This window comes from Bos indicus, chromosome 10 (assembly GCF_029378745.1).
Source record: "Bos indicus isolate NIAB-ARS_2022 breed Sahiwal x Tharparkar chromosome 10, NIAB-ARS_B.indTharparkar_mat_pri_1.0, whole genome shotgun sequence".
Lineage (NCBI taxonomy): Eukaryota > Metazoa > Chordata > Mammalia > Artiodactyla > Bovidae > Bos > Bos indicus.
The window spans coordinates 30,491,324-30,514,284 of record NC_091769.1 but is presented as its reverse complement, the minus strand read 5'-3'; the positions used below and the strand labels follow the sequence as shown (position 1 = coordinate 30,514,284).

Here is a 22,961-nt window from a genome sequence, read left to right as displayed (position 1 = left end):
TATCTATTTGGGTCTCTCTCCTCTGCCTCCTTCTTGCACTTACAAAGATGCAGGTGATTAGACTGTTCCCTCTTGGAGAATCTTAATTCCATCTGTTACCATGATTTTTGCTTACCACGTAACCTAACACATTCACAAGTTCCTGGCTTCTTCAGGACATGGACATCTTTCAGGGGCCATTATTCTGTCCTTATAGGTTAATCATTCTTGCAGCTAGGTGATGGGTGCATAGGGTTCATTATTCTAGTCTATCAATTTTTAAGAGGTTTTAACTTTTCCAAAACAAAGAGGTAAAACATAAATTTAGGATCCTATATCACCCAAGGAATTGTGTCCAGAAGAGAATTCTAAATTTATTTACAAACTCATGAGTATTCAGCCACTTAGGAAATTTCCATATTTATTTTCATATTTATTTCCAGTGAGGTATCTGAAAAAAAGATAAGATAATGCAACAATTTTAATACTTAGAAGTATAAAAACATAGACATACATTTTGCCTCCAGCAAACAGCCCTTCCTCAGATTTCATGCCAAAATTTTTTTTAATAATTTTTTTCTAATGTTGATTACAGATTCTTGGAACTTTTAGGTTTTGAGAGCACTTTCATATTATCTGGCCCAAGAAATCTCTGACACATGACTTTCGTGCCAAATGATCACCCATACGTCTACTGAACATCCCTAGGGTAGGACTGGGTCACAATCTCCAAAGCAGTCTAATGGACAACTATGATTACTAAGATTTTGTTTAACCCATAAGGCTTTGGATGAAAAGTATAAAACTACTTTCATATAACAGTCTACAAATATTTGAAAGCAGCTCATATGTCACTCTGAGGCTAAAATACCTTTAGTTCCTATAGACCTTAGTGGCAACCTGAAATTGGTAAAGAATGAAGACCGTGTCCCTATGGAAATTTATGCTTGGAGCAAAATTTGTCAATTTAAATGAAAATCCTCAAACAACTCATTTATCTAACAAATTGAATCACAACACATTGGGAAAATCTAGAGAAAATTTTACTCATTTCTTTACTCCAAAAGCCATCCCCACAGACTTTTTGGGATTCTTACCCTTCCACAGAAAGGGTATTTTAACTGGGTGGGAAGTAACCATTTTTATCCTGGATTGTTGTTCTTGTTCAGTTGTCAATTCATATCTGATCCTTTGTGACCCCATGGACTGCAACACGCCAGCTTCCCTGTCCTTCACTATCTCCTGGAGTTTGCCCAAGTTCATGTCCACTGAGTCAGTGATGCCATCCAACCATCTCATCCTCTGTCGCCCTCTTCTCCTTCTGCCTTCAGTCTTTCCCAGCATCAGGGTCCATTCCAGTGTGTTGGTCGGTTAGTCCTGGACATAACTGTCCTGCACACCTGTGAGCCATGAGGACAGATGACGGACCTAAGGAGACAAGAGTTGCTCAAAGTGTGATATGATTGAACTGAAGGGCTTTCAACCTTTACTGAAGGTCTTTCATTTCTTAAAGACCAGCTGAATTTCTGCTTCTGTAACTTGAGGGAGAAGGTAATATCTTTTTACCAATTAGCAGATTTGAAAACCGATTTTACCTGAAAAATAAAATGACAGAAAATGCACATTCCACTTTTCTAGTACCTAACTAGACATGATTTGCTGAGAAGCTTACAATGACAAAACTAAAAAAGAGGCCATGGCTTTGTAAAATTTAAAGCTTTTAAGACTTATTTAATATTTAATATATTTTATTACCTCAGGAAAACCTTAGTTCCAAGAAAACCTTAAAAGGGCCAAAGCCATGTTTTAGATTTCATTAGACAATATGGATAAACTCTAGATAGAGTTACAAGTCTGAAATGAGTGGGGGAAAATTTATAGAGGCCCAATTGATAGGCAGGAGGCTAAGTTCACACCACTGTAAGAGACAGTTAACTGCCTCAGCTTTTTGTCAGTTGGGGCCTCTATCCTGTACAGCTGATTGAAAATATAAACCAATAAAAGCCCTGGTTAAGACATTTTTTCCTCAAAGCTATTCGTGACTTTTCAGAACTGAGATCGTTCCTCATCAATGGCTTGTTTTATGTGTTTATTGACTCTGGCATAGAAGATCCTGGTGCAAGTCTATCATTTGTTCCTTTTCCAGAAACGATCACATATGTTTCCCCAAATTGTACACTTACTAGACCGCTGGACTCTTCACTCAAATTGTATACAACCCACATGCCTGACCAGTTATTAGCCTTAGTTATGCAGGGCTTTAAACTTAGCTATTGTGCTACAAATGGCTACCACACCATCCTGCCAGTGACCACTTCATGACAGTATCTACCCAGAACATTTTTAGATTATGTGCAGCTTTTATTAACTTTTGCCTCTGTGGATAGGAATTAGTTATGGGTCAGAAATATGAGCTCAACATATACCATTCTCCTCACCCTATCCCTCTTGTTGTTGTTTAGTTGCTAAGTCGTGTTCAGTTCTTTGTGACCCCATGCACTGTAGCCCACCAGCTCCTCTGCCCATGGGATTTCCCAAGCAAGAATACTGGAGTGGGTTGCCACTGCCTTCTCCAGGGGGTCTTTCTGACCCAGGGATTGAACCCACATCTCCTACATTGGCAGGCTGGTTCATTACCACTGAGCCACCAGGGAAGCCCCCTCCCCCCGCCCCACCCCGCCACACCATCCCTATATTTACACAGAAATCATCAGATTACTGACATAAGAGTTAGTGTTAACCAGGATGTCTTTTAACACAGCATTTTATATTTTCATAGCTTGTGTTCCCCTCTCTTGAACTTGCTTCTAAACAACCGTAGAAGCATGTCTGGATATACTCAATTAAAACTCGCTTATAATAGAAACTATTCGGTTGATGCAATTTAAGTCTTGCAAACTCAGAGTAGCCTGAATAGGCAACTGCCCCTACTAGCTAATCATTGCCAGAAGGAAAGGTTACATGTCAACCATTCTAAACCCAAAGTTAGTGTATTTGTTAGGTGGTGTTTAAAAATAACAAGCCAACCAGTAAGTTATTTATTTATTTGGATTGGTATAAATGTCACAAATAAGTCATCTTGGCAAATATTCAGGCAGTAGAATGATTCAAGACAGGCATTACATGAGCACTTTATTAAGACTGTGTTCTGGTGAAGGGGACATCTGGTTATATCTCCGTAAAAAAAAAAACTCTTTTCAAATGAAAATCATATCCACCAAGATATAAGAAATAGAACATTATGGCCTCTATCACCCATCTGTCCCTCTGATTAAATGGTTCCAAAATCATTCTTTTGAAATACCCTGACCTTTTCAGTGGGTATAGTTTCAGCTTACTTAGGGGGTAGCTTGGCTTTCTCTCCTCAATTGGTTTTTTAACATTCATACAGAGATGGAAAATAGCTCCAGTGTCTGCCAAGGTTCATGGACATCTGCTCAGCGAGCCTTATTCCTAACTCCATTATATCCTCTCCTTCATCTTTTCTATCACTCTCATTTTTACTCATTTTATGCATGATTTTTGTGTACTGCATAAAATCGTATATATATATATATATATATCATAAATAAATGTGTAGATGTACAGAGGAATAGATGAACAAACTTGTCCTGCTTAACAATGAACCTGAGCCCTTTTCTGTAGTATGGCTTACTGTTTATTATATACACTCCTGAAGATCTTTCTAACCTCATCTCTTGACATTCTCCACCATATCCTTCATACACCAACAAACTGAAGTAGTTACAACTCCATAAACATACCGGTTTTTCTTTGGGACAAATTTCTAAAACATTTGGGACCTGCTATTCTCATCAGAAAAATGGAATAACACCCATTGGGGTGGTTGTAAAGATTAAAACCATTAATTTATGAAAAGCTCATAACATATACCTGCCCATATACCTGCCATATAGTAAGGGCATAGTACACATTATTTGTTTTTGTGATTGCTGTAATAGTGATGATCATATTTTTCCCCAAATCCATGGTTTTATGCATATTCTTCTTCCTAAAACACTGCCGTGTCCACCTGGCACATTTGTATTTATTTTTCTCAGAGAGGCCCTTCCTTAACCCCTATAGGACAAGTTAGGGTCTTCCTTCTCATACTTTAAAACATTTTTGTAGACGTTTGTTTTTGTGCTTAATACATTACACTCTAATAATGCCTGATGTCTTCTCTTCCCTATGAGATTGTTAAAGGTCATGTCTCTTTAAAGATACCTCTTAGCACAGAACAGAGCACCAGTGTCTGGGGAGATGGAAGGAAGGAAAGGGAGAAAGGGGAATGAAAGGTTAAGGAGGGAAGAAAGTAAACAGAGGAAGGAAAGAGCAAGCAAATAAATGAATCCAGTCTTCTGGCAGCTGTCCTGTCCTCCATCATTCCTGGAAGACCCCCAACAGTGATGCATTGATCTCATTTACAAATTCTGTCAGTGCGCTGATTAACAGTTCCCAAGTTTATCACTCAGGGCATAAATAACTGTAGTTCTGCAAGATATTAATTCATTTGCAGTGACTAATTTGCCTCCTATTTGATGATAATGCCAACTATTGACTAAGGCAAAATCTCTCAGCTTGCCAACCCCCCAAAAATCACTTATTCAGAAAATGGCTCATATAGGAAAGAAGCAGCTGCTTTTGAAATTGACACAAATGAGCCAAAATTTGTTTCTTTTAGAAAAAAATCTTATTCAAGAGATCCATTTAGCTCCAGTGGTGAGGTTTTGGTGAAGACAAGTGGAAAATGAAGGATAAGGGAGCACAGAGTAAGTAAGCATATTGATTTTTGTCATCATTTGCTTTCTCTCTGATGATTTTCCCTGTCTTGATTTTCTAAGTTATAGATGCAGGGTTCTTATTGATCTAGCCTGTTATAATGGAGAAAGAAAATTCCATCAGAAAAATAAAATTAATTGCAAACTGGAAACATTTTCTCATAAAGAACAACAGTTTTTCTCTCTTGATGTGACAGAGATCCTCTTTAAAAACATCGGTTTTGGATACACTGTTCATTGGCAACAGAACTCATGAACGTGAGAAAAATCTTCCCATTTTATGAAATGATATTTCAAGCTCTGAAAATGCTACAAATATGTAAGTTTTATCCGATATCCTGTTATATGATCCTAATAATAATAAAGATCCCCAATTTTTTTTCTATGGTGAAAAGATATGTGCTAACTAAAATAGAGATGAAGTTACTTTTCTCACACAAACACACACGCGTTCCCTCACCACTAATAGAATGACCAAGTGTAGATCACAAAGTCATCTCTCTTCTTTCAACCCAGGTTCCTTTTCAAGACAGTCTGTGCGTGAGACCCACGCACAGCTGGGGAACTCCGCTCTTTGGAGCAGGCTTGGTCCTTCTCCCAGGAACTTGTGGCACTTTCTCCTTTCTGCCCTCTGCATATTTCTCAAAACTACCAACCAAGACACATTCTACAGTTAATCCTACCCTCCTTACTCTTTTTCCATCTTCAAATAAACACTTGTGCTTTCTACCTGTTTTTTATTTGATTTCTTTTCTCCTTTTTGGCTCTTTTATAATTATTCTTGTGTTTTTGACTCTCTCTCATATCCCCCACCCCTCCGCGACCATTCTTACTCCCCAAATCCTACAGCAGACATGTGATTTCTGCCCCTTTCAGCCCATCCTATCCACCAATGCCATATTACGTTCCTAAGTCACCATTCAGAAACAGTTCAAATTTCTGAGCTTATTGTAAGCCTTTGGCAGTCTGGTCACAGTAGCCTACTTTTCAGTCATATCACTCACCATTTGGACTTTTGATTTCCACCCTTCTCACCCAAACCTGCTCCCTCCACAGTCTTCTCTGGAGCAGCAACTGACATGACCAGACAGCCAGTTACTCAAGTGAAAAAAATCCTAGAAATTTTCCTTGAGTCCTCTCTTGCAGCCCCCACATCTAATCCATCACCAAGCTCCCTGATTCTACTTCCATAACATATGCCTACTTTGTTCATTTCTGTTCACTTGTACCACTGCCTATGCAAACCATCATAATTCAGCTGGACTACTGTTTGGTCTCTCCTGCATCTCCACAATCCAGTTCCCACACAACATCTGAAGAGAGTTTTGTGAAAACATAAATCAAATCACATCACAGCCCCACTTCTGTCTTTATGTCATCTGGCTCATATGAACCTCTTGGACCCAAGCCTTTACCACTTTATCTTCTCCCGCTATGCACCAGCCACACTGGCCTTCCTTATAATCTTCTTACTCACATTTTTACCTGACAGCCTTAGCACTAGCTTTTTTTTTCTGCCTGTGGTGCTTTTCTTCCTAAACTTTGCATGGCCACTTTTGTCTTTCATCTCACAATCTAAATGTCACTAAATTCTTTACCCAATATAAAGTAGCTGCCAGGTCCTGTCATCATACCCTGAATGGAATTTATCTGATATTTCTTTTTATTTTCTATGCTTATCTTGTTCATTGCTGAATTCTCTCATATCTAGAACAGTGCTTGGTTCTCAATGAATATGTGTTTAATGAATGAATGAAAACATCTTTCCCATCTCTGTGCCCTGTCCTCAACACTGGACAATATTCCTAATGGAGAGTAAGAGAACCAACAACCAGAGGTGGGTTCAGTTGGTATGGAGACAGTAAGGCTGAGAAAAAGGGAGAGAGAACAACCTGCCTAGAGGGGAGCATCTTTGTTGAATGATAGTTATGAGACACAATCAACTAGGATCTTCAACATTAGATTCAGAAGGTTTGGCTCAAACATGATTTATAGAGGATTCTTCTTAAACTTAGGGAAACAAAAACTGAGCTCCATGATGTTTGTTTTATCAATTCCATAAACCCAATACCTAGAACAGTATTTGACACACATTGGCAGCTCAATAAATAGTTGAAGGCATAAATGAATGAATGAACATGATCTAACCATTGCTGCTGCTGCTGCTAAGTTGCTTCAGTCGTGTCCGACTCTGTGCAACCCCATAGACGGCAGCCCACCAGGCTCCCCCGTCCCTGGGACTCTCCAGGCAAGAACACTGGAGTGGGTTGCCATTTCCTTCTCCAATGCATGAAAGTGAAAAGTGAAAGTGAAGTCACCCAGTTGTGTCTGACTCTTAGTGACCCCATGGACTGCAGCCTACCAGGCTCCTCCATCCATGGGATTTTCCAGGCAAGAGTACTGGAGTGGGGTGCCATTGCCTTCTCTGGATCTAACCATTAGCATTCTTACTTAGCAATAGTTTGTAACAGCAGTTCCCAACCTTTTTGAAACAGGGACCTGTTTCATGGAAGACAATTTTTCCACAGACTGGGGGTGGGGAGATGGTTTCTGAATGATTCAAGAAAATTACATTTATTGTGTACTTTATTTCTATTATTATTATTATATCAGCTCCACCTCAGATCATCAGGCATTAGATCCTGAAGTGTGGGGACCCCTGGTTTATAAGACCCAAAAGAGATAAGAAAAATGTATAATAAAATTTCTCAAAACCTGGGCAATGGATTATATTTAAGTGATTTATTAAAATTCAGCTTCCTGTGCCTTTCCTGAGACCTGCTGAATCATCTAAGACTGGGATCAGGAATCTGAATGTTATGAGTTTCATGTGTATTTTTTACACACAAACTAAAGTTTGAGAATTATTGCCTTGAGAGAGGTAAGATGATGAAAGACCTAAAGTAGGATCTATATTTGAGGAAATTAGTGAGAGACAAGTTGCCAGAATTTTGAGAAGTAGGGAGAAGAATCAAAATGACTGTGCAACCTGGCAGACAGAGAATTACACTGTCATTGGTAAAATATAGGAGACTTGTGCATCATTTTAAAAACATATAAGGTAGTAGATTTTTCACCTTTTGGAAGACAAAGTAAAGGCATATGTGTAAAGGTGAAATGTGAAACTAAACTAAGAAAACTATGTGTTCCCCAAACCACAGAAGGTAAGAAATAGCAAAGGTATTGCCACTGCATTCCACAGTGTGAGAACGCTAAAGACAAATAAGTCTCGTTTCTTATTGTCAAAACCCTTATTAAAGTCATGTCATTCCTGTTTATTTCACAGTGAAAGCACTGCATATGTCTCAGTAAATAGTTCCTTGTGCAAAAGATCCTTGAAATTAGCTTCCTCCCAGCCATAACACTGGAACACTGCTAGAACACAAGGAATGCTAGCAATCTAATCAGAGGAAAGATCTGAGGGCAAATATCTCCAGTAAACAGTAACATTTTAGAACGTTATTTGGTTTTCCATAGTTCAGGTTTTATGCATAAGTGTAGGTTTCAGAATCTAGAATCTATACTTACAATCAGATTTTTTTGATGTAAAGATGGGTTGAGGCCAGTGAATGCGACTCATGAGAAGAAATCTTAAAACTTGGGAACTACTTCCAGCATGTTAGCCTCTGTACTTCTGTACTGAGTAACCTGACATTTAAAATCCCCAGTGAGTTGAATACCCAAAAATAAGTTAGCCCTTCCCACCATGATGGACAGATGTTTAATATTACTTGAAGAATGTTCAAGTTCCTTTTGGCAGGTTCTAATTAATGACTATAATATGAAAGAAGTAAAAGAAGGCAGGTCAGCTGACAAGCAGTATTGGGACATACCTGTAACCGTGCTCAGGAGACTGCTCACTTCACTGCAACCATGTGGAGACTGATTTTCTGAGTCTGTTGCAAAAGTAGAGGAGATTCTATGCAAAAGTATTAGGAGATTTTATGTGAATTGCTCTGCAGATAACACCTCTATGTGTTTTCCTCTAACTAGAATAATAAGTAATGTTGACCTCAACTTTTAAACAATAGCAGAGGAAAAAAAAAAAAAAAAAAAACACTGCTTAAAAGTTTACACAACAAAATTTGGGACACACATTAGTAAGGTGTGGGGTACAATAACTAATTACTTCATTGTTCCTATCAAGGGAGCTATGAATGTGTCTTGCCAAAAAAAAAAAGTCATAATCTACGTAAAGCAGCATACCTGAGAGTAACAATTTCTGCCCCTGCCCCACAATCCTAGAAAGACTGTGAAGAGATTATTCTCTTCACCTGGTGAAGAGAATAAATTTAAATATAAGAAGAGCAGAATTTCTTTCGTGGAGTTCTATCCTTCATAGATGACCATTCCTAGGGCATCTTTCATGCAGAAATTCTAGATCAAGAAACTACTGATGAGGGAAATAGTTAAAATCTTTAAAGTGTGCTAAAAATTACTACTCAACAATACCAATTCAAATACTGAAAGAAGGATCTTGGGGTTATTTATGCATTCTGTTAAATATCTGTGTACAACCTTAACTCTGCATGATATAATTATGTTTCAATATCAATTATCAGAATCTTACTTGACTTGATCCTACAGTAAGAAGGAAGTAAAATAATTCCTTGAAGATCCTCAGATCTAAACCACTAATTGGCTCAGGCTTAAACCACTAATCAGCATATAGCCCATGGCCTCTTTTGCTTGGTCCCCTCAGTACCTGAGCTACCTCGAGGATGTCCAGTGCAGAAGCAGTGGAGGGGGAAAGAAGTGATCCTTATCCAGAGGCTCAGAACACTGGACATAAAGCCAAGTCAAAGGTTTCAAAAGACAGGGAGCTTTTTTCTGTGTCCTTGGCTTGTTGTGAAATGGCTGACTTTAAATATGAAGATGCTCTCCCTTCATCTTAATACTGCATACTTCTATCATTTTTATCACTTTCTCCCACATGGATAAAGATCTAGTCATATACTAGAAGGAAGAAATGTTTTCTTTCTGAAGAGAGATATGTTTTCTATGTGTTAAGGACAACTGAACACAGAAGGCACAAATTAGATTTATTTAGAGGTCTGTCTAGTCAAAGCTATGGCTTTTCCAGTAGTCATGTATGGATGTGAAAGTTGGACTATAAAGAAAGCTGAGCACCCAAGAATTGATGCTTTTGAACCGTGGTATTGGAAAAGAATCTTGAGAGTCCCTTGGACTGCAAGGAGATCCAACCAGTCCATCCTAAAGGAAATCAGTCCTGAATATTCATTGGAAGGACTGATGCTGAAGCTGAAACTCCAATACTTTGGCCACCTGATGCAAAGAGCTGCTTTGAAAAGAACCTGATGCTGGGAAAGATTGAAGGCAAGAGGAGAAGGGGATGACAGAGGATGAGATGGTTGGATGGCATCACCGACTCAATGGGCTTGAGTGTGAGCAAACTCCGGGAGTTGGTGATGGACAGGGAGGCCTGGCGTGCTGCAGTCCATGGGGTCGCAAAGAGTCGGACACGACTGAGTGACTGAACTGAACTGAATTTTGCCCATCTCTGGTCCTTCTTTCAACAATAGCTAGTCAAATATGTTTAGAAAGGAAAAATTAAAATAAAATTTCATTCATTATATTCAACAACTACAAAATGCATTTAAAATTTTCTTTGTCATAAGATTATAATGTTTTTCTGTAAGGCATTAAAAAGACTTAGCACCAGAGACATAAATATAAAGAAATAAGTTACTTTCGATAATTTAGTTTTAAAAAAATTAGCTCTGGGCCATTTCTCAAAGTCAGTCTTCTGGGTTAGGAAAATGGAAAGTAATTTAGAGAAGCATAATACCTTTTACTAAATATTTCAAAGCCAGGACATCCATCTATATTATAAGTGAGTAGAGAAAAAAATTATTTAGCAGCAGTTCAGACACTGCCCAGCTATGAATAACCAACTTGCAAACATCAACTCTTGAGTAAAGGGATGTACACTTTCCTCTCCCCACAACAAAGCTCAACTGATGCTGCTTCTGAGAACTTTCCAACTTACATTTTCCTCTGTCCATTCCCTTCTTTACTTCAAGAAGACTGTGCACAAACCACACACAGCAGGTTAGCTGGCTTTTCTGAGATGGAGAGGGACTCAGCTTCCTTCCATTTATTGAGACTCCCCATATGTTAAAAATTTTAAATGTGTTAAAATGAGGTTACAAAATTTGTAGCATATTTTAAAAGTTCAGTCTTGGAAATGAGTCTCAGTGACAGTGTGGATAACCTCATTAGGAGACAACATCAAGCATCTGAATTTGAGGCCCTCATGAAGATGAGAACAGACTAATGGCTCCCCAAACTCTCTTTATAAATAGCCCCGCTATTTCTGCCCAGCGCTCACTCTGGCAGTTTCTAGCAGGTTTCCCTGCCACCAGTATTTCAGACTTCCAATCTATCCTCCACAATGCTTCCAGAATGATCTTTCTAAAATGCCCATTTGATCATATTATTCCCCTGTTTGACCCTCCTCAGATTTCCAGTCATCCGTAGAATAAGGCAGGCCACTTCACACGGGGACCACAGCCCTACCTGGCTGACGCCTTCACTTACGTCTCCTGGCAATCCTCCTCTCCCTCTAAGCCTCCTACTCTGCGCACTCTCATTTGTTCACACAGTTCCCAGAACCTGGATTGTTCTTACTCTCTCCCTCTGCCTGTAAAGTACCTGCTCAGCATTCACCACAAGCCTTTGAGGACCCCTTTGGGAGGCTCTGGCCATCTTTTTCCTTTTTGACCCCACGTAGCCTGGTGACTTTTTCACAGTCTTTATCACAAATGTTGGGCTTAATAGTTTGATTCACCTTACTAAGCTTGAAGTTTCTTGTGGGCCAGGACTGTGTTTGATCCATTTTTTTTTTTTTAATCATCAGTACCTGGAACACAGAGAGTATTAGATTACCTCATATTGCAATATTTTCATCTCTGCTGTTGCTCTTCAGTTTACTTGATTTTTCTTCACATTTGTTTCTTTTCCTCTTTTCACTATTCTCTTTTTGAATTTTAAAAAGCACTTCCATCATAGCTGATAAGAGTTAAACCAGTGTTATTCAAAGACTTTTTATCATGGATAAGCAGAATTATGTTTTGGAGGGGAATTATACATAATTTTTAAAAAGCCATCAGCTTCTAAATTTCTTGAGAATATAAGCCTCTCCATGACAATTTCCATACCTCTCTTCTCTCATACTTAAATCTGTTTCTCTCCAAGCACTGAGAGACAAGAAATTTTTAAGGTTTTATTCAATTTTATTATTTCTATCTTTGGTTTTATTGCTGCAGTATTTTTTTTCTGCTACTTGTTCATTTCAAATGTATAATATTTCTGCTATGTTGTAGATTAAGTGACTTTCATGGGCTGGCCTGCCAACCCCTGTACCATCCATAATAGTTTTTTTCTGTGGGGAAATATATTTTAAGTTGCAACCAATATGCCTCAAAATTCTTTTAGAATTCAGCATATTTGTAGGTTGTGGATTTCCACTAAGATTCTCCAGTGAAATTAGAAAACTTGTATTAATTTGTTATTCATGCAGCAAGTATTATTAACATTTAATCAATGTGTTGATGAACTTCAGGATGAGCTTCAAGTTCTGAGGATAGGGAGTGAGATGAATTAGGTGCCTGACTTCGGGGTGTTTGCAATCTACACATAAATCTTCCTAAAAGTCAGCCTGCCTCTTTAGTATTTGTCATCCCTCGTGCAAACATATAAATTCTATTTATGATCTTAATGACATAAAAATAGTTATTACGAGAACTACAGTAACTTTCATCCTTCTGAGAAACACTTCATAGATATAAGAAATATTTTGTCATGTTAGTTTCCTTAAACACTCATTTGAGATCATAATCATCCAAGAATGGTTTTTGTTTTCACTTTTGTTTTCTGGCTGCACCGTACGGCAGGTAGGATCTTAGTTCCCCAGCCATGGATCTAACCATGCTCCCTGCAGCAAAAGCAGAGAGTCTTAACCAATAGACCTCCAGGACAGTCCCAAATGTCTTCTTTTTTAATGAGCTTCCCTCCATCTCAAAGAGATTTGTAATATTTTGTTATTTCACAATAACTACATTGATCCTTGAATACTCTTCTGGAAGCACTCCTCAAACGACATACTTATTTTTGTAGCCCTCTTTTTCTTTGGTCTAGACAGATGGATCCATCCACTATTTAAGGCTCTCATTTATTGTCTTCTACCAAGAGAAAAAAGATAATGGGTCTGGAGATGTAAGGTCTTTAACGATGTACAATCTTGAGCATTTAATATGTGAATTAGTGGTCTTAAATGGTTATCCTTTAATCAGATCAGAATTATTCTTGGAAACTAATGGATGTAATCTGTAAAATAAAATTTGTTCATTAGTGATAGGAAGGTTTCTAAGGGTCTTTTAACATGAAATAAATAAAGCAGTAGATCAACAGATGATAGGTACATTTCATAATAATCACTCTGGAAGAGCCATTCCAAGTAATAATTACCTACTCAGGAATGATGAGGAATTTCTAATGGTTATAACTATCAGGTTCACTTACCACATGGCAAGCTTAAAATGGAAACATTCTTTAATGGGAAAATAATGTCTTAATTTACTCTCTTAAAATTTTTAAAATAAATTAATAAGTGCAATGTTTTCATGTCTACAGTTTTATTTATTATTTTCCTAAGGATAATAGTTTTTAATTTATCCTCCCAAGAATTAAAATATTATAATAATAATACATTACAAATAATTATAAAATATAAATTAAACTACTGGCAAAACAGTATACTCTTTTTCTGTTTCCACAGAAGCCTTCCTTCTACAAGACATACCTTACATTTCCTGATAAAAGTTTTTATTTAACCTTTTCAACTTTTGGTGTCCCTTTTCCCCAAAATCTTGAGTTTAAATCAGTTTATATTTTGTGGCTTGTCTAACTGAGGAGACCTCCTACTCTGAAATGGGTCACACTACCCAGAAGAAAAAATAGTTTTTTGGTGCCAGTCTGGAAGGAACAAAGAGGTCAGCTCCTACTATTTAGATGGTGATTGCAGCCATGAAATTAAAAGACGCTTACTCCTTGGAAGGAAAGTTATGACCAAACTAGATAGCATATTCAAAAGCAGAGATATTGCTTTGCCAACAAAGGTCCATCTAGTCAAGGCTACGGTTTTTCCAGTGGTCATGTATGGATGTGAAAGTTGGACTGTGAAGAAAGCTGAGCGCCGAAGAATTGATGCTTTTAAACTGTGGTGTTGGAGAAGACTCGTGAGACTACCTTGAACTGCAAGGAGATCCAACCAGTCCATTCTGAAGGAGATCAGCCCTGGGTGTTCTTTGGAAGGACTGATGCTAAAGCTGAAACTCCAATACTTTGGCCACCTCATGTGAAGAGTTGACTCATTGGAAAAGACTCTGATGCTGGGAGGGACTGGGGGCAGGAGGAGAAGGGGATGAAAGAGGATGAGATGGCTGGATAGCATTACCAACTCGATGGACGTGAGTTTGAGTGAACTCCGGGAGTTGGTGATGGACAGGGAGGCCTGGCATGCTGCAATTCATGGGGTTGCAAAGAGTCAGACATGACTGAGCAACTGAACTGAACTGAAAGAGAAGGAAATGGGCACCATCTTTCTTGCCAGTTAATTCATTTGTTACCTACTCATTCAACCCAATATTTACTAAGTATCTATTTTAGACAGGCACTACTAGCTTGGGAACTAGCCAGGGAATGTCAACACACACAGTGAAAATTACTGTACAATACAAGACAAAACACCAGAAGTTTATGTGTGGCTCTCCAGCTTAGGGAAAGCACTAGACCTTCACAATACTGTTACAATTAAGTAATTTTTGTCCACTTAATAGATTCTACTCTTCCTAAGATTTCATGGTTTCTCTTACCAGGGAACTTCTGAATTATATGTCTGTCAAAGATAAGAACTGATTTCAGAAACTCCTTGGCAAGTTTCTATAAATAACCCCTCATATGGTTTTTAGAGCATCTACTGTTACCCTATCATTTTTATTGGAAAAAATGCATAGATCCTCAGCAATCATTGGTTGAATGTTAATGATTTTTACTGTTCTCAGATAATAGTTTCAAGCATGTACCTATGCTTAAGGCATCTATTGAATGAATCTAGCAACATCCCCTATACATCTCTTACACAACTAACTCAACCAGACTTGTTTGAAACCAGGTTTCTCGGTGTGGGTGCCGTGGAACCTGAAAGATACTAGTCATAAGAAGAGTTAATCTACCTCATGAATCAATCAGAAGCCTGAACTCAGAGTCTTGCCCTTTGTGTTAGACTTCCTCCTCCTGCACCACCTCTATCCCTTGAATTTCCTGTCAGGAAGAACTTTGAACCTTCTCTCAGTGATGTGGCGCCTCCCTGCCTGTCCAGTAACAGATTCATCTTTAATATTTTTCAGCTTTGGTCTTTATATGTTGATTTTGACATATAAAAGATATACAATGTGTATTTTTCTAATCTAAAAATTATAATGTTTACCACATGTGAGACACTTTTCTTAGAACCTTGCAAGTCTGAACTCATTTAAGTAGCAATTTGTAGTTTTTCTAAAGTGAGGACTGGAATCACAGATACTTTTAAGATGCATCATTTAAATCAGTGAATGAGCCTGCCTGATTGCCCAGTATTTCTGTCTTACCATCTAGCACCTCATTACTGTTCAGCCTTGTTTTTCACTTGTTTTTAACAGTAACTGTCATGAAGAGTTATGAAGAAAATGACTCAAAAAAAGAAGGCCAAATGCTAACTAAGGCTGTTGACAGAAATAAAAAGGAAGGAAGTAATTTGGGAAAATAATGTTTCTGGATCAGACATGTAACATGAAAGAATTCACAAAACCCTCTACACAGAACAAAAGAAAACCATTTTAGAGAGAAACCATTTCATCTCCCAGCCAATACAGTAGCTGCATACCATGGAGAAGAAAGGTCAATGAAAGTTGAATTCATTTCCTTGGTGTTAGGAGGCTATGTACCAGAAAGAACTATCAGTGCAAAAGTAACTAGGGAGTAAGTCAGAAGTCAGAATAAAGTCAGAACAAATATTCCCACAATATATAAAATTGAGGATTCACAAAGGTCTCCAAATATCGTTGTAAAAGTCATGAGTCTACTACACAGTTTAGGATGATTGCCTATGACGTGGTTTTTGTTATTCACTGTGAACTTTTGAGTTTTTATTTTATATTGGAGTATCATTGATTAATAAAGCTGTGTTAGTTTCAGGTGTACTGCAAAGGTGATTCAGTTTTACATATAAATGTATCTAATCTTTTTCAAGTTCTTTTCCCATTTAGGTTATTACAGAGTATTGAGCAGAGCTCCCTGTGCTACAGAGTAGTTCTTTGTTGTTGTCAATTCCAAATTCCCAATTTATACCTCCCCCCATACCTTTTCCCTTTGGTAACTGTAAGTTTGCCTTTGAAGTCTGTGAGTCTGTTTCTGTTTTATAAGTAAATTCATTTGTATCATTTTTTAAAATTCTGCATATAAGTATTATCAAGTGATATTTGTCTTTCTCTGACTTACTTTACTTAGTATAATAATCTCTAGATCCATCCATGTTGTTACAAATGGCATTATTTCCTTCTTGTAATGGTGCAGTAATATTCCATTGCATTTATATACCATATTCTTTTATTCTTTTTTATTTGAGTATATTAAAAGCAGTATTTATTGCTTTATACTGCTGTGTCAGTTACTGCTATACAGCAAAGTGAATCAGCCATGCATATAACATATATTCCCTCTTTTTTGGATTTCATTCCTATTTAGATCACCACAGAGCACTGAGTAGAGTTCCCTGTGCTAGACGGTAGGTTCACATTACTTATGTATTTATATATAGTGTGTTCAACTCAGTTGCTCAGTCATGTCCGACTCTTTTCGACCCCATGAATTGCAGCATGCCAGGCCTCCCTGTCCATCACCAACTCCTGGAGTTCACTCAAACTCACGTCCATCGAATCGGTGATGCCATCCAGCCATCTCATCCTCTGTCGTCCCCTTCTCCTCCTGCCCCCAATCCCTCCCAGCATCAGAGTCTTTTCCAATGAGCCAACCCTTTGCATGAGGTGGCCAAAGTATTGGAGTTTCAGCTTAAGCATCATTCCTTCCAAAGAACACCCAGGACTGATCTCCTTTAGAATGGACTGGTTGGATCTCCTTGCAGTTCAAGGGAGTCTCAAGAGTCTTCTCCAATACCACAGTTCAAAAGGATCAATTCTTCGGTGCTCAGATTTCTTCACAGTTATTTGTATATAATATATATTGGAAGATATATATCTCCCAATTCATCTAACCCCTCCTTCCACCTTGTCATCTGTTCTCTATGTCTGTGTGTCTATTTCTGCTTTGCAAATAAGATCATCTATACCATTTTTCTAGATTCCACATATATGTGGTAATATGTGAATATTTCTCTTTCTGATTTCATTCTGCATGGCAGTCTCTAGGTCCATCTACACCACTGCAAATGACACAATTTCATTCCTTTCATAGCTAATACTCCATTGTATGTATGTACTATATGTCTTTTATTCATTCCTCTGTTGATGGACAGTTAGGTTGCTTCCATATCCAAGCTATTGGAAACAGTGCTGCAGTGAACGTTGAGGTGCATGTATCTTTCTGACGGTTTTCTCTGGTATATGCTCAGGAGTGGGATTGGTGGGTCATGTGATATCTGTTTTCAGTTTTTCAAGGAACCTCCATATTCCTGTCCATAGTAGATGTATCAATTTACATTCCCATCAACAGTGTAAGAGAGTTCCCTTTTCTCCACACATTTTTCAGCATTTATTTCTCATGGATTTTTTTATGATAACCATGGCTCCCCAGGTGGCAATACTGGTAAAGAACAGCCTGCCAATGCAGGAGACATAAGAGATGCAGGTTTGGTCTCTGGGTCGGGAAGATAACTTGGAGGAGGGCATGTCAACCCACTCTGGTATTCTTACCTGGAGAATTACATGGACAGAGGAGCCTGATGGGCCCCAATCCATAGGGTTGCATAGAGTCAGACATGACTGAAGTCAGACATGAGGACATGACTTAGCATTCTGACCAGTGTGAGGTGATACCTCATTGTAGTTTTTATTTATATTTCTCTAATAATTAGTGAAGTAAGCATCTTTTCATGTGTCTCATAGCCATATGTATGTCTTCTTTGGAGAAATATCTATTTAGGTCTTCTGCCCACTTTTTGATTGGGTTGTTTTTTGATTTTGAGCTGCATGAGCTGTTTTTATCATTTGTATGCATATATAATTTATATATTTTTTATATATGTTTATAATTTATATACACATTTATCCATTCATCCATTGATGAATATTTGGGTTGCTTTCACCTTTTGATTATTATGCATAGTGCTGCTATGAATACTGGTGTACAAGTAGCTGTCTCCGCCTTCAATTCTTCAGTGTATACGCCCATAAGTGGAATTGCTAGATCAATGGTAATAGTACCTTTAACTCTTTGAGGAAACTCCATATTTCAACAGAAATATTTTCATAGAACTAATGCAGTTGGTATAATGGTAGTAAAGCTTAATTTTAAATAATACATGCCCCCACTATTGATTTTAGTAAACTAATTAAAAATCACATCCACCCTTTAATAGTCCTTATTTGCTGGTGCAGATATCTTGCAAACTTCTATTCTTTCTAGACCAGGATGTCTATGGCCATGAGTGTTCTCTGTCTCTCTGTGAGCTGTCCAATGATTTTCCCTGGTGATTCATAGCTTTTTGTTCTTAATTATTAACTCTTGGTTTGATAGCAGAAACTTAAAAGCTGAAGAATTATCTACTGTGAAACACGTTCATCAGAATTTAGGTTCATATTTTCTTTTGCCTGTAGTTCTTGCTTATTTTCTTATACAAGTCAGAAATAAATTACAGTTATGATCATGGTCTATTAACTTTTGATAGTTTATTTTACAATGTTTTCTGTCCACATTTGTAAGGAAATAACTTACTTAAATGATTGGGGATCTTTTTTCCTCCTTTGATTGCAGCCCTGTCAGTGGTAGTTTCGGTGGGTTTGTTGAGTGTCTTAATGTCAGAATACAGCTGTTACCCATCACAAAGACTTTTAAGAAGCCTTTTAAGTCAAAAGCTCAAATATTCAAATATCCACTAAAGTTAATACATTTATGAAAATAGTTTTTTTATCTCAAAGTTTGTATAAGAATCAAGTGTCAGACAAGCTGTTTTGTGTCTCTTGTTAACAGCAAAACTGTAGTTTAATTAAAAATGTCATTGATGAATTATGCAGGAAAAGAAAGGAATTAAAATAAAATTTGTGAAACATTTTCCCTAACCTATTTCATTTATGCATTACACTGCTGGCCCAGTAATGAACCAGATTTCTGTAATAATATTTACTTCACCCTGAAAATATGTGTAGCATCACATGTTGTGATAGTATAATCAAATTATATATAATATTCTTATTCTGGGGCTGTGATGTATATTGCTCTAAATTTGAAATCTGCTTACCTTTCTTTGCTTCAGAGTCTTAAATCAATTCAGATCTATAAGTGTGTAGCTTCATTTATTCTGAACCAAATATAATTTCCTTTTCAGGGTTGTAGTGTCTTTAAGAGGCTCATTAATAAAATCCAAATGAGGTAGCTTGGGACTTAGGAGAATACTCATGTCATTTTTATGAGTTAAGTACAAATAGTTATATACATATAAGATTTCCTATCAAACACACAATAGCAAAATGTTCCTGACAAAGTCAGAACATTCTAAAATAGCTGAAAACTTTTCTAATGCCTTTGAAAAACACCAAAGCAATTATGCTGGTATCTTTTGAACCAAAAATTCTATTTTCTCATTGTGACTGAGTTTGGCTGACATACCTTTAAAACAAAGTGGAACTCCTCACTGGATTTGTAGCCCAGGTGGCCTTACGACTTTAACTTTGAGGCACAAATACCCTACTTCTAGAACTGTGTAAATACACAAATAACCATTCCATGCCAATTTACAAAATGAAAGGACTAGTGGAAGAAATATATAGGTAAATTAATAGGAATCCATGACTGAAGAATTGATGCTTTTGAACTGTGGTGTTGGAGAAGACTCTTAAGAGTCCCTTGGACTTCAAGGAGATCCAACCAGTCCATTCTGAAGGAGATCAGCCCTGGGATTTCTTTGGAAGGAATGATGCTAAAGCTGAAACTCCAGTACTTTGGCCACCTCATGTGAAAAGTTGACTCATTGGAAAAGACTCTGATGCTGGGAGGGATTGGGGGCAGGAGGAGAAGGGGACGAGAGAGGATGAGATGGCTGCATGGCATCACTGACTCGATGGACGTGAGTTTGAGTGAAATCTGGGAATTGTGATGGACAGGGAGGCCTGGCGTGCTGCGATTCATGGGGTCGCAAAGAGTCAGACATGACTGAGCGACTGAACTGAACTGAATGGCTAAAACTAAATATGGACAGATAATCATTGTATTTAATAAGAGCGCAATGTAAACCCAACAACAATAAAATTTTACCTATTAGTTTGCATCAAATGTAGGACCAGTGATCTGGAAGCATAAGAAAGGCATCAAAATTTTGGAGGCTGTTAAAATCATCAAAGGTCAAAATGCTTTTTCTAAATTTAGCAACAAATCCATCCTCCAACTCGGCTCATACATGGCCTTATGCCAACAGCTTACAGTTTATTACTGGGATCTGTAATACTGATAGAAATAATCACAGAATCATTGATCTGCAAGGAAGCTCAAGAAATTATCTGTTCTGCTCCCCAAACAGGAAGACACCTAACCCATTTAAGACAAAGTATCAACCTGCTAGTTTTAGAGTTCTTCAGGAGAATTGCTGCTGCAGCTCTTTCTGTTCAAAGGTGATCTAACACATTTATCTGTTTTGCTTTGTGGCCCCTGAGTTCAGAACATAAACTACAATTATGTTTAATTAAACCAGCTTAAAAGTTTTGCTTTCTGCAATTTCTCTTTATCTAATCCTCAAAACTGCTGAGCTGATTTTAATATTAAAAAAAAAAAAAGACTTATTCCTAGGCTGTAACCCTGCATGACGAATTCCAGCCCAGAGCAACATTTTATGATCCAGTGTCAAGTTCTTGAAAAATGAAAACTGAGAGGAAAGAGAGGTTTAACTATAACATGGATACACTTTGGACTAGATGTTAGCCACCTGAATAAGGTGTATGTGTTTAATCATAAAAACTTACTGTTATTTTCCTTTTCTGGTTTGAGCATGTAAAACCTGTTATTTTCATAATCGGGACCAAATGTATTTTGTACTCTGAAATTGAACCAGAACTCAAAAGGGGGATGAATGAACATTACCCATGCAAGTAATAGGTTTGAGACAAGGTTTAATTGAAAAGGAAAATCCCACCACCTATTCACTTTTAAAGCATGAATTGCATTCAACACACAAATCCTTCATTATTCATACATGGAAATATGTGCTTAATGATTAAGTCTCTAAGGATTTGCTTGACAGAATAATCTAAATTTCTTCTTTTAAAAAGAGGCAAATGAAATGTAGTTTTTAATTCTTTAAAGGACAAGTCACAAAACATGTAAAAATATAACACAGGCTCTTAGTTTTTAAAAGTGTATCTATAATTTGCCTATCCATTGGTTTGTTCATCTGGATATCAGTAACATACAGACTTGATCTAATAATGGCTAATTATGCAGTTGTTTATCAGCTCATTTGAAACATTTTGAGATTCAGTCTAGCTCAGCAAATTACTGTGCTTAAGGCAGTTCTATATTCTAGAAAATTATAATATCCCCAGAAGGCAAAGAATTAATAAAAATCCTCTTTTGTAAAAGATTATCATTGCAGAGCAAATGGAGCAGATCTTCTCTATCCTACTGCATTTAATATTCTCATTTTTCCCTGAAACTTTGATGGAGAGGCAATGAGAATATCTCTGTTTTATTAACTTATTAAGAGGCACATTTATAGAACTCATACACCATATTGATTTCTAAAGCCACAGTGCTGCTAAGAGCCAATAATCACATAAGAGCAGAATGATTCAGTTTATCCCAGAATGTTTCTGAAACTTGGTAGAGCCCAGATTTTCACCCAATTCAGAAAGCCTGGTTATTTAACATCAGTACAGTCCATGGGGTTGCAAAGAGTCGGACACAACTGAGCGACTGAACTGAAGCCTCAATTTATTCATGTATAAAATAGAGGTAATAAGAAAAGACAACCTCTGAATGTTATGACAAATAAATGAGACAGTGCATGCAATGCACCTAATACAATGCCTGTAGTAAATAATGTTAGTTTTGGTTATTATTATGATGAGTATTATCATTATCTCTTATGGTTTAGGAATCAAAGATATATGCATTTAATTAGCCATTTGCCTAATATTTATATTTTTCCAATAGAAATATCTTCATATCAGCTGGAAGTTTAACATGAACTTTCTGCTCCAGCACTTTGTGACCCAGAACTGCCTCAACAAGCTAACATCAACCCAGCCAGAATAGGTGAGCTACTATTACACAAGATAAATTATCTAGGCTGTAGTTGGGAATCATTCCAACTTCATAGCAGCTGGGCTTGACAACATAGTATTTTAAAAAGCACTTGATGCTGCCTCAATTGAACTATCCCAAAGAGTTTTGAACTTTTTCATCATGACTCAGATTTTTTTGTAGATTTTGCCACCTTCATTTCCTCCATATGGGATCATTGCATCATATTTTAAGAAGAAAAAAATCTTTAAAAAGAACTATTCAGTTACCTTAGCTAGAACATATGAGACTCTTTGCTTTATAGCATTATTTGCACAGAATACATGTACTGCCTTTTCATCTATTTTGTCAACCAGGACTACTTTTGGACTACCAGTAAAATTCAGTGTGCTATCTTTAGTTTATAAATATGGTTGAAGCCAACATATATGTGTGTGTGTGTATATATATATATATATATATATATATTTTAAAACAACCAACATCTCCATTTGTATACTTCAAGAACTAAGTTAATAAGTGTTCCCTTAAAACCAGAAATCAACCCCAAAGGTAAACTTTGGAACTGATGATGACCCAGTTTCCCAATTCCTGGCTTCCAGATGTCTCTGCTTCTCTTTGTTCAAGAAAACAATTCCTGATGCAGGACATTTCAACTTGGTGGAAATGGACACA

The 22,961-nt window shown here is 37.3% G+C and overlaps 1 long non-coding RNA gene across 5 annotated transcripts in view; it reads right to left on the bottom strand.

The window, feature by feature from the left end:
* Positions 1-370: 370 nt before the first annotated feature.
* Positions 371-22,961, bottom strand: part of LOC109564905 (uncharacterized) — a 137,412-nt gene continuing 114,821 nt past the window's right edge. For 3 of the 5 annotated variants that reach the window (XR_011568791.1, XR_011568790.1, XR_002181562.2), the window contains one exon: positions 371-1,407. This is a non-coding gene — a long non-coding RNA (uncharacterized lncRNA). Of the gene's footprint in view, positions 1,408-11,571; positions 11,644-22,961 lie in introns of all 5 variants that reach the window. The other 2 variants (XR_011568792.1, XR_011568789.1) reach the window with 2 other exon arrangements.